The sequence below is a fragment of the Apium graveolens genome, unplaced genomic scaffold (assembly GCF_009905375.1).
Source record: "Apium graveolens cultivar Ventura unplaced genomic scaffold, ASM990537v1 ctg100, whole genome shotgun sequence".
NCBI lineage: Eukaryota > Viridiplantae > Streptophyta > Magnoliopsida > Apiales > Apiaceae > Apium > Apium graveolens.
Genome location: NW_027417058.1, coordinates 44,861 through 58,028, shown reverse-complemented (window position 1 = coordinate 58,028; position 13,168 = coordinate 44,861).

Sequence of the window (13,168 nt, the reverse complement as noted above, 5' to 3'; positions counted from 1 at the left end):
TTAAAAAGTTATTATTAGCGAGGTTATTACATAATCAATTAATTATAGCTATTTAAAAAAAGATAATATTACCGATTAAACGATATAGTTTTATTGATAATTTTATATGTGTTTTTAAAAAGGAATAATTATAATTTTAATAAAATTTAATTTTTAGTTCAGATCAATAAGATACGAATTATACTTGGTCGGACATTAATTTAATTTATCCCATATCAATGGTTTACATTATTTTTTTTTACCTCGAGGCCTACTGTCCCACCAAATTCAACTAATTATTTTTAGTTTAATTTTAATTCTTTTAAATCTGGGTCAATAAGATAATTTTGTTTTAACCCTGATAATTAGTATATATAATTTTGTTTTAGTGGGTCGATTTATATTCTAAATTTAATTTTGTGTTTGTTTGGATCAATTGTATAATATATTTTTTATCCCGAATGAATAATATATATTATTTTATTTATCCTAGTTCAATAGTATTATTATTTTTTATTCGGATCATTAATATTTATTATCTCGAGGCACATTTATTCATCAAATCCAACCAATTACATTTAGTTTGCTTAAATTTATTTTATCCCCAAATATCAATTAGAATAATATAGAATTCAATATAAATTAGAATTAAAATTGGTAGAAGAAGTTGACTTTAATACCAATTATAATGATTTAGAGTTTGATATGAAATAGAATTTAAATTTTTAGAATAAGTTGACTTAAATATAATTAGAATTAGAATTGATTGATCGACGTATTAAAATTAGAATAGTTAAATTAGCGTAATTAAGTAATTTCAACATGTACGGACCGACTAACAAACTTTTAATATTTCGTTTATCATAATATAATATAGATTTATGGAAACTTATTACCATGACTCTAATTATTTTACAAACCCTTGTCGATTAAACCTAACTATCTTACCAACTGATCCTAATTAAAATATGTATAAGAATTTAATTTTATACTTTTTTATACTATTTTACGAACCAAATCTAATATATATATATAAGGCTGTTCAAAATAAAAATTAGAAACCTAGTTAAATCTGACCGGTACCAGGAGAAAGGTACAGGAGAAAAGTAATAAATCACTAATTATGCTTAAGATAATCACTAAAATTAAGAAAGTTTTGAAATTATAGTAATTCCGGTTTAGTGATTCTGTTAACTTTAAATATTAATTTATCGTCGGAATATAGCAAGTATAGTATGCAAATTGATCGTAGGGAGATGGAGAAAAATATAGTGAAGTCGGATTTTAAAAAAAAATTGTCAATTAATGGAAAATATTAAATTAAAAACAAATATAAAAATACTTACGTAGAGATGTAAAAAAGAAGTTTGAGTTGGAATTGAAGGGAGGAGAGAGAAAGAGTTAGATAAAACTTGTGCGGTGAAATGAGGAGAGAGAAAGAGCCGATAAAACTTGTGTGGTGAAATTCAATTCAAGCTATATAAAATTAGTGGTCATCATTTATTTCTAGTTTTTTACGATAAGATTGGTTTCTATATCACCTACTATATAGAGAGAGAGTTGGATTCGGTGGATACCAATATTATTTGGAGACCGTGAGATATGTATAAGTACCGTTAAATTTTGTAAGATTGTCGGGTACAGATGAATGCAAAGTGAGAGAGGGATTACCTAAATAAAAAAATGTAATGTTATAAATATTATGTTAAAAATATATTAAAAAAATAGAGCGCTAAACTTTATAAATAGAGTGTAGTAGTTTAAATTATAAACTGTAGTACATTTAAATCCAAATAAAAAAATAATGTAACATAATTAAAATCTTACGTAAAAATTTTATTTAAAAAAATAGAGTGCAAAACATATTGTACAACTTTATAAATATAGAGTAGTACTTCAAATTATAAAATTTAGTACTTTTAAACCTAAATAAAAAATATAATGCAACATGCAGAATAAAATATATTAAAAAATAATGTGCAGAACATATCGTAAAACTTTATAAATAGAATGTAGTACTTAAAATTATAAAATATAATACTTTTAAACCTAAATAAAAAATATAATGTAACTTGCAGAATAAAATATTATGTGAAAAAATATATTTAAAAATGGAACGCAGAATATATTACAAATTTGTAAATAGAGTGTAGTACTGAACATTATTAAATGCAGTAATTTAAATCTAAATAAAAAATATAATGCAACTTGCAAAATCAAATATTATGTGAAAAATATATTAGAAAAAATATAGTGCAAAATTTAGTGTAAATGTTTTTATAAATAAAGTGTAGTACTTTAAAATATAAATAAAAAATCTATAATTTAGCATGCATAACAGATATATGTGAAAAATATATTCAAAAATAGAGTTCTAGTGCATAACTTAGTCTAATAAAAATTATAATGTAATATATTTGATGTGGAGTAAATGACAAAGAAAGTTTATGCATAAATAAAAACTTAGTACTTTTAATCCTAAATAAAAAAATATAATATAACTTGCACAATAAAATATTATGTGAAAAGAACTATTAAAAAATATAGTACAAAATAAATCATAGAACTTTATAAATAGAGTGTGATACTTAAAATTATAACATGTAGTAATTTTAAACCTAAATAAAAAATATAATGCAACTTGCAGAATAAAATATAATGTGAAATATTTAAAAAAATAGAGTGTAGAACATATTGTAGATTTTTTATAAATAAAGTGTCGTACTTTAAAATCTAAATAAAAAATATAATTTAAAATCAACAAATAATATGTGAAAATTATATTCAAAAATAGAGTTATAGTGCATAACTTAGCCTAAAAAATTTATAGTTCAATATATTTGATGTAGAGTAAATGACAAAAAAAAGTTTTTATGCATAAATAAAAAGTTTTTATAGTTAAAAAAAATTATATTGAGTAAGGAAAAATAAACTACTTGATGTATGTAAAGTAATACTCTTAGTTTTAGGTTTTATTTTATACACTTGTAATGTAATATAAGACGTCCATCTCATCCCATCTAAGGGCGACTCCAAGTCTCCAAATAAAAAAAGGACTCTGCTAAACTTTTTTATATATATATATATATATGTTAGTCGATCATTTTAATTCTAATTGTTATTAAAATAAACTTCTCATATCAATTTAAATTCTAATTTATATTGAACTCTATATTATTATATTTGATATTATATTTGATATTTAAGTCAAGTCCTCTAAAAATTTAAATTCTAATTCATATTGATGTTTATATTATTCTAATTGATACCGAAGTCAACTTATTCTACTAATTTAAATTTTATTTAACTAATTTCGAAAATGTTTATATTATTCTAATTGATACCGAAGTGAACTTATTCTACTAATTTAAATTTTATTTAACTAATTTCGGAAACAATATTCTTTACTATAACAAACAATTTAATTACTATATATAAATATCTATATCTATACTATCAAAAGTTATTTTATCAAAATATAATTCAACTAACTAAAACAAAATCATATATACTATTTTTCGGGTTAAAACAAAATCATCATACTGAATCGGACTTAAAAAATTAAAATCAAACTAAAAATAATTAGTTGAATTTTGTCGGTGTAATTAGCATCGAGTCAAAACACAGTAATATAAACTACTGATTCGGGATAAATTGAAGTTAATATCAAACTAAGCATAATTCATATATTATTGATCCACTAAAACTTAACTTCTAATTAAAATATAATCTTTTTTATAAAAATAGGTAGAAATATCAATAAAACCATATTGTTCGATAAGTATCATTATCTTTTTTAAATATCTCTTATTAAATAAACCATGAACAAATACATGTATTAATATATTTATCATGAAGTCATATCATTCAATTCAAATTAATTTTTTTGAAAATTATATAATATTAAAAAGAGAGTCGTGCATCGCACGGGTCTTAAAATAGCTATATATATCTATACTATACTATAATAGCCGAAATAAAAATAATTTAGTTCAACGCTTTGATTCAACGATAATTCCCTAATTTTGATTATTACAAAAATAGATAAATAGTGTTATATATCTAATAAACAACTAAATTATTAAACTACTACTAAATATAGTATATTTATCCTACTAAATTACGAATACAACTTATCCTATTATTAAAAGATATAAATAATAGTGTAATATATCTGCTAAACTACTAAATTATTAAACTACTAGAAATAGTCTATTTATTCTACTAAATTATGACCACATGTTATTCTATTATTTTTATTATAAATTTATAATTATTATATATTATATAAATATTTTAAAAATATAATATAACTGGATAAATAAAAATTTAAAATATTAAAGGGAACCCCGTGCATCGATGCACGGGATTTATGCTAGTAATATTATAATAGACGAAACATTAAAAGTTTGGTAGTCAGTCGGTCGGTACTTACTGAAATTACTTAATTACCCTTACTTAATTATTATATTATTTTTTACTCAATTACCCTCTCACCTCTTTTAATTAATCAACTTAAGCTAATTAATAGTAAAAGAGAAAAACCAAAATTCTCAGCTCATGGAGTTTCTTTGAACTTTTCTTCGATCACATAATCTCTCTCATCTCTAATGTCCCGTATCTAACAATTGCAAATACGACTCTTGAGTTAGTAAGGACTCTTGAGTTAGTAAGGAATCTCTTCGTATGTAAAATACCGTAAGGTTGGATATGTATCAGTATCACGGTGAACTTGAGCCTCCAAATATCACGGTGAACTCGAGCATCCAAATTAAATGTTAAAGATTAAATAAAAAATAAATACCTATATATACGTAATTTTTACTATTACATTAAAAAATAAAATTAAAAATAAAGTAAATATAATTTGTTGGATGTGAATAATATAAGGGGCTAAGTTAAAACAAAATAATGCATTGTATTGATATACACTAAAATCAAAATTAAATTGAAACTAAAGATGATTTTTATACTGTAAATATGGGTTAAAATAAAAATAAATTCTATCTAATTCGTCGGAAGATATAAAAGTTTGATAGTTGGCTTCTTTGCACAAATTTTTGGGTGTATATAATTATGAGTTTTTTCAATTTTCATCATATCCGTACAATTTTATTAAAACAAAACTATATATAATTTGTTAGGGAGTATAATGAGGAATAAAGCAAAATTAAAACCATAAAATAATTAGACCAACTAGAACAAAATAATATGTACATTTATCCGGTCTAACATAAATTTACTACTTATGCGAGGTTAAACAAGTTGAATTAAAATAAATCTAAATTAAATTAGTTGAATTTGGTCGATATAATGAATATTAGGTGAATACAAAATAATGTTTACAATTTATTCAGATAAAAGAAGACTAAAATACAACTAAAGATAATTGGTATATTAATGATCTGAACTACAATTTACCTTTTAATTAAAACTTTATCTTTTATGAAAATCCATATAATTATCAATAAAGCTATATATTTCAATCATTAATATTATTTTTTAAAATTAAAATACCATTTCTTTAAAAACTATCAATAACTTACACACGTGTAAATTTATAACTAATGTCAAATCATAATATTAAAATTTTAATAAACAAATTTCAAATCTAAAAATTTTCAATTTAAAATAAATTCACAAATTTAATATAATGTTAAAAACAAGATGGGCATCACACACATGTATACTTATAATTGTTTTCAAATCATATATTTAAAAACTTCAAATAATTTTTTTTTAATTTTTAATTTTTTTACTTCAAATTAAATTCTAAAAATTATATAATATTAAAATCGATTCGTGTATCGCACGGGTTTTAGGCTAGTATATATATATATATATATATATACTAGCCTATAACCTATGCGATGCACGAACTGATTATAACATTAATAAATTTATTATTTTATAAAAATAAATTATAAAAAAAATAATATTTATATATTATTAAGATTAATGAAGTTAAAATATTTACGTATTATTTTATATATATATTATATTATTGAATGATTCAAAATTTAGATAGTTTAAATTTTAAAAAGTCCTATGAATAATACAAGAAAGCCTATAAGAAAGCCTATAGGAAAGTGGGAGTATTGAATAACAGTGGGGACCATTCGTTTATATGGATGATTTGGTAGTTTTTTTAATATTGTTTTTTTGGAGTTTTCTCATAAATACTTAAAAGTTTTACAAAAAATTTTGCAAAAATATTATCACTTATTTAGAAAATATTGCAAAAAAAACGTTTTGCAAAAATATAATAATGTTTTGATATTTTCAGAAGTTGGTAAAATAGAAAATAATTTTACAAAAAGTTGTATTTTTGGTAAATTCCCTATTTTTTTAATTTTTTCTTGATTTATTAATTATTTTGTTATATTATAATTTAAATTACTAAAATTAATTTTAGAAGTGTTCGGATTCCTACAAAAGAGATAAAAAGAAGTTGAGTGCGATTAGAAATTAAGTTGGAAAATAATTAATAGAGTTTGTAGTTATATTAGATATATGATTTAATTGTTTTAATTAAATTATATTTGTTTAAACTTTATTTTTTAAGGTTTAAACATACTTTTTAGGAAGATATTAACCAACTGACCAAATGAAACCATGTTTCGTTTATAATAGTATAGTATATATAGGCACATGAACAAATATAAACTAAAATTAAAATGAAACTATAAACTAATCTAAATGACCCCCCTAAAAGCACCACACCGAACTAACCTCCATCCTCACACATAAAATATCAGCTTTTCCCCTCCGTTCCTAATTTGATTTTTCCCGTCAAATGGTAAGTTATTTTTTAAATCCGACTTCACTGTATTTTTCTCCATCTCTCAACGATCGATTTGCATACCATATACAATATATTTCGAAGTAATTTTTAAAAAAATATTTGTTTTTAGTTTCTATTCTAAAATTGGTTAGAGTAGCCCCCAATATATATATATATATATATATATATATATATATATATATTTAAGCCCAATATATATGTAAAGCTGATGATTTCCCCATATAGTTCTTAGCCAATAACGTTTGACCTTCTCAATACACTTAAGGGGTGTATTGAACTGAGATTTTAATGGATTATTAACAATACACGGATTTTAGTGGATTTTTTAAATCCATGGATTATTTTTATTCCATTTGGATTTTATTTTTAAAATCCATGGATTATTTTTAATCCATATGGATTTCATTTGTTTTCTTTTAATTCCATATCAATCCATAGAGTTTTTGTTGAATTTTATTCCATTGATTTTGTATGGATTCTTGTGGACTTAAAGTTCAGATGGAATTCAGTTCAGACTTGAAATAATGTATATATATATTCAACTCACCGTTCTTGATCTCTCGTGAAATTGTATCCTTACATTCACATCATGCCGCAGAAACTGGTATTCTTGTTTCTTTTCTTGCTCATCATATTTCCTCAAGTTACATTAGGTGACTCTTCTTGCGAATCCGAAACCGAAGTTCGTAATGCAAGTAAAGCTCTCAAGTACAAAATACTAGAAATAATATTAATTTAGCAACTGGATTTGTACATGTTCTTCCCGATGCTACGGAAAGTTTAACATCTCCCTGTTTGAACCAAAATCCATGGGGGAAATTCCCGTTTGCAGGATTTTTCGCGATGATCTCAGCCATTGGAACTTTGATGATCGAATGCTATGTTACTATTTTCTTTTCCAACTCTAATAAATCTCATAGCACTGCAGCAGCAACATCTAATGATGGAGAGAATGGTGATATAGAAAAGGCCTGGATAATAATCTGTATGTTCATAGGCCTGGATATCATACATGTTACATTGTTAATAGTAATAGGGTATATAAACTGATACACAAGAGTATCCCAAAAATACCATAAGATTAAGATTTGCGAAGTGTAAAAATTTCATAAAATCAAGAGGATATAAATTACAAATTGAGGAATAAAACAAAAGCAATTCAGGATGCTAAAATGTCATTAGCAATTTAGGCGGGTGTTTTTCATTATTCTTCCTCGATTTCTTCTTCCTCTTCATTTATAGGGGTAGTAGGTCTATCATTCCACCTTGCATCAGCAATGCTAGTTCTCTAAGCATTAGCGTCTGCCCTTTGCTATTGTTGATTTAAAAGATTTGTATCAAAAATATCATCCTCCATATCAGAAGACTGGTCCTCTATCACGTCAATTGGAAATTCATCAGAGCGACATTCTTTTCGAAGAAAGTTGTGTAATCCAGCACAAGCTAATACCAACTCAGCTTGTGTTTGAAATGAGAATGGAGGTGCAACTTTAAATATTATAAATCGTGACTTGAACACACCTAAAATCCTCTCAATCACATTTCTCAATGATGAATGACGGAGATTAAATAACTCATCTGCATTTTTAGGGTGACGACCTTCACCATTAAAATCTTTTAGATGGTATCGTACACTACGCTTAGGAGATAAAAATTGACGACGATTAGGAAATCCACAGTCTACATGATAATATTTTCCTGAAAGTGAAGTGTATAAATAAGTATAAGCTAGACAATGAAACTACAAGATCATCTATATTAGAAAAACAAGTAATGACATATACCCGGGGGAAGTTCAAGTCCATTTCTCCTTGATAATGCATCATTCAACAATTTTGAGTCATGTGCGGAACCTTCCCACCCACTAAGCATATATATAAATTCCAAATCAAAGTTGCAAGCGGCTAAAACATTTTGAGAGTTAATTCCATGCCGATTACGTTAGCTACTTACTTCTCGACCTCGTACCATTGCTGGGATATGAGTGCCATCAATAGCACCAACACAATCCTAAACAAAATTACAATTAAATTCATTCAGAAAATATGGTTAACATTCTAAATGAAATCAGACTGTGATTATATTAGTGAATCTTAATTCCAAGAAAGTACCTTAAAATAAAGATAAAATCTAGTACTTCCAGATATTTTAGGGGAGACACCTCCGGGCTTTACTATCATTTGTGGTGCTATAGTGTTCAAATCCTTCAGAACCTTGTTAAAATTTTTACTAGTAGCAAAGTGTGAACGATTAAACCTCTGTCGAACATTACAGTAGTGATCGTTGTGCCCTACGATTATTAGAAAGGTTTCTACCATTTCTTCAACAGAAACATATCTCATATCTTCCAAAAAAGTCCGCTCTCTTATTATACTACACAGCTTGAGAAAGATATTTTGGATACATACGATATAATTCACGAAAATTATATGGATCTTCTTTCATCAAATTATTGACAAAATCAGATCCGGTCCTTGGTCGTCGCATAAGAGGACGACTAATAGGTTCATGCATTGAACTTAAATAATCTCTTAAGACAGTTATTATTGCATTAACTGTCATCAATAAGAACGTAACCGTCTCATAAAATTCATTGTTTGTCTCTGCTTCTATCTCTTCTTTGTCTACTTTATTTTCCAATATTTTTTCATAATCCATTACCGGGAACCTACACCAATAATTGATAATAATTAAGAAGGGAAAACAGTAAAGCAATTACTTAACATCTTCTGTGAAGCTATTTTGTATGCCCCTGGATAATTAGAATTGTTCCGGCCTACATTTGCATGACGAACTGATGAATGCACATAATATATTTATTTTATGAACTAGTCAATCATATCTAAACAGCTAAATACAAGAAAGAATCATATCACTAACACATATGTTGTAGCTGCAGAAGAACTAAAAGTGTAGAGCTTTTTAAGTCTTTCTCAAATTACTCTCAATGTTTCTTGTTCAGAGAACAATAGATCTAGGCCAAGCTCCACTAAAAATTTCTTGTTCATGAGTAATTCCGTTTCTGATTTTACCTTGTGCACGCCTTATTAGTATGCACAAAACATGATTGAACTACTTATATGCCCCAGGAGATCAAGGTGTCTTCCAAAACTCTCAACACATATTACAGGAATGATTGGTTGCACACGTCAATGGTCAGGAGGACTTGGTTTCCTGAAGAGGCAGTGTCAATCCTCTACATGATTAAAGCTATTATTCCAGCCCCTATGATTACAGTTATGTTCAATTTCTTCCCCCGTATACCATTAACTTGCTTACTGCGATTTAACATAATTACTAATGTTTCGCTAAATAACATGGTTTTAACTCTCTTTCGTCCTTTGCTTTCTTGAACTACATACTCGTACATACAATATAACTTGTAATTCTGAACCTGGACATGTATAATGTAAAACTTAAATAACAAAGCAAGACAGGCAAAAGTAAAGAAAGATGTTTACTTTTATATGTTAATCAAAAACAATGCTAAAAAAACCAACATAAAAGGGTGCTCAAAAGTTGCTTACTACTGATAAAGATAGAAGTGATCTTTTTGGTTTGTTACTGAATACTTTCTTTATTTCTTTTACTGTGGTTTGGCTTCATCAAAGAATGTCATAACAAAATAATTTGCATCCACCTTCACAAGCTCCGGGGAACACCTTGAAAAAAAACTCCACTTTGAGTTACAAATGCTTGAATCTCAGTTGCACGATCGAGATTCTGAGGTCTCTGTTATAAATCTTTTTCCTCAAACTAGTTTTATTCTTGATTTATAAGCCTTTAAGATTTATAACTTAAAGAAGTAAATACTAATTTATACTACGACAAATACGAACAAAATTTGGGCAGTGTTTGAAATCTCAATATAGCAGAGAAAATTAAATCAATCAAAAGTATGTTGGATAGAAGCAACGGAAGCAACTTACCCTCTGAAATAGACAAAGCTGGAATAATACAGGTTGCAGCAGTACACTTGTAAAAACTACAACCGACAGAAAGAAGTTTAAATTAGCATGATATATTAACAAGTAACTTACATACACAATCAACGATACTCCAAATTGATCAATAGAAAATGTATTAAAAAACATAGTCATCATAATTTTATTAAAACCAAACTGTAATAATAATACACCCAATCAAAGAGAAAATTTTCCAATTCAATGCATAAATGATATAAATTTATTCAATAATTATGAAAGAACACTTTAAATATTATTTTTTACAGATCATGCCGAGTATCCAATTTGTTCGTTCTTCGGGCGTCATTCTCAAGAAACAATCCTTTTTCGTTTTGGTGTCGAGCAAGTTAAATACCTTTAAACGAACATCTTCACTTAAATTTGGAACATCCTTAATAGCATCCCAAGCAGTATAAGTTCTCTCATTTTCCCTCCTTTACAATAAGCCATAAACCCCTTCAAAAGTGCTTGTAAGCTTAGCAAGTTGTTCTACAATATCATGTTTAGGATTGTTGCCACTTGAGTTAGAACTTCCCTCGTACTCGCTTCTGCCTCTTTTGGTTGGAAGTTTTTTCTTGGATAACTCAAAAACTTCAGGAGAACCTATCGGTGATGAGTTGTTCAGTTCAAAGCCCTCAAGATTATAACTCAAGTCATCAATGCACGTCTCTTGCACTTGACTAGCTTTTAGTGTCCTTGCATTAGTAACACTACCCAATCCAATCGAATTTTTACCAACTGCGATTCCGCCTCCAACAACAATTTGTAAGTCCTCATAATCATCACATACTCCATTGCGTAAGTTTCTATCTTTTGGATGAGCCTGTCCAAATAATAATATCACGCAAAATCGTTAGTCATAATATTTATGTGCTTATATAAATATAAAATATAAGGATTTGGATTTACCTTTAGGTACTCATCCCATACTTCATTTGGAGCAGTGAACCTCTTTGAAATTGAGTCATAACCAAAACCAGAATTAAACTTCAAAAGAGTTGTGTAAGAGATCCATCGATTTTTAAACCATTTCAGTCGACTATAATAATTGTTATAATTATTATTACACCCAAGTTTTGAATTTATAGAGGGAAGAATTCTTTTTTCCACAATTTGTTTAGTAAAACACCACTATTGTTACGCCATCCTTAATTTACCGCATCAACCATGATTTCTAACAATGCGTTGCTCTCTTTTGTGACCATTGATCATAACCGTTTCTTTTTTAACAATGTGTACATCAGCCATAGTTGCACTAATGCATTATCATCATGTAAAAATGATTCGTTATTAACACATGTAGTACTATTTTATCAATCACTCAGACATGCATGGATATATAATAAAAGCATTCAAACACAGCCATTCATACGAAAAAAAACATATATATATATACATGTATGTATACCAAAATCATACAAAAAGACACAATGCCATGATTAGGGTTTTACGTACCTGAGAAGGTTGGGAAGACAAGCAGCGAAAAGAAAAGTTGGATGTATGGGTCTATTTATATTGGAGAGCTTTTTTTACTTGACTAATTTTTGATATTTTGTTGTGATTTAACAATGCAACCGAATCTTGTCTTCTCATGCATAATTTCATGATACAAAATGTTCATATAAAATCTCCTTCAAATATTTTAAAATCCATGAGTTAATAAAATCCATAAATATTTGGATACCCAAGGATTTTGATTGATTTTTTAGAATCCGAGTTGAATACCTGCAGATTTTAAAACATATTTTCAAATCCCAATTCAATACATTCAGATTTGATAGTATTATTTCAAATCCCAATTCAATACCTTCGGATTTTAAAAGATTAATATAAAATCCAAGTTCAATACCAACTGATTTCAAGAATCCAAAAAAATGAAATAAAATCCCAGTTCAATACACCCCCCTAAGATTTGGCAATGAGGTTTACACATTTTATAAACGGAAGTCGGTTTCCCAATATTATATCGTGGACGCGTTTCAGTCATTGTAAGGATCCTCATCTCAGACTCAAACAAACTCCTCTCCTTTGTAAATTAGGATATTTAACTATCTTCTTTACAATTTAGGATACCTATTTTAATTTAAATATGTTAAAAAATATTTTATTATCAATATTTTTGTGTGGAATTATTATCAATATTTTAATTTAATTACATGTAGGATATAGTTGTGTGTATAAGATAATTTATATTTTAAATTATACATAAGAAATGTTTGATGAGTCTTGAACACTTCTTTAAGTGTAGTTCTTAAAATTATCTCTCTTACTCTTATTATATAACTGGATTGGATATGATGTCACCTCACCGTTCTCGATTTCTCCTTTACATAAGTATAATATATATCTAATGATATAATGATTTTAAAAAATATTTATATATGCTTGTCTTTGTAACCCGTGCAATTAACGATAATAT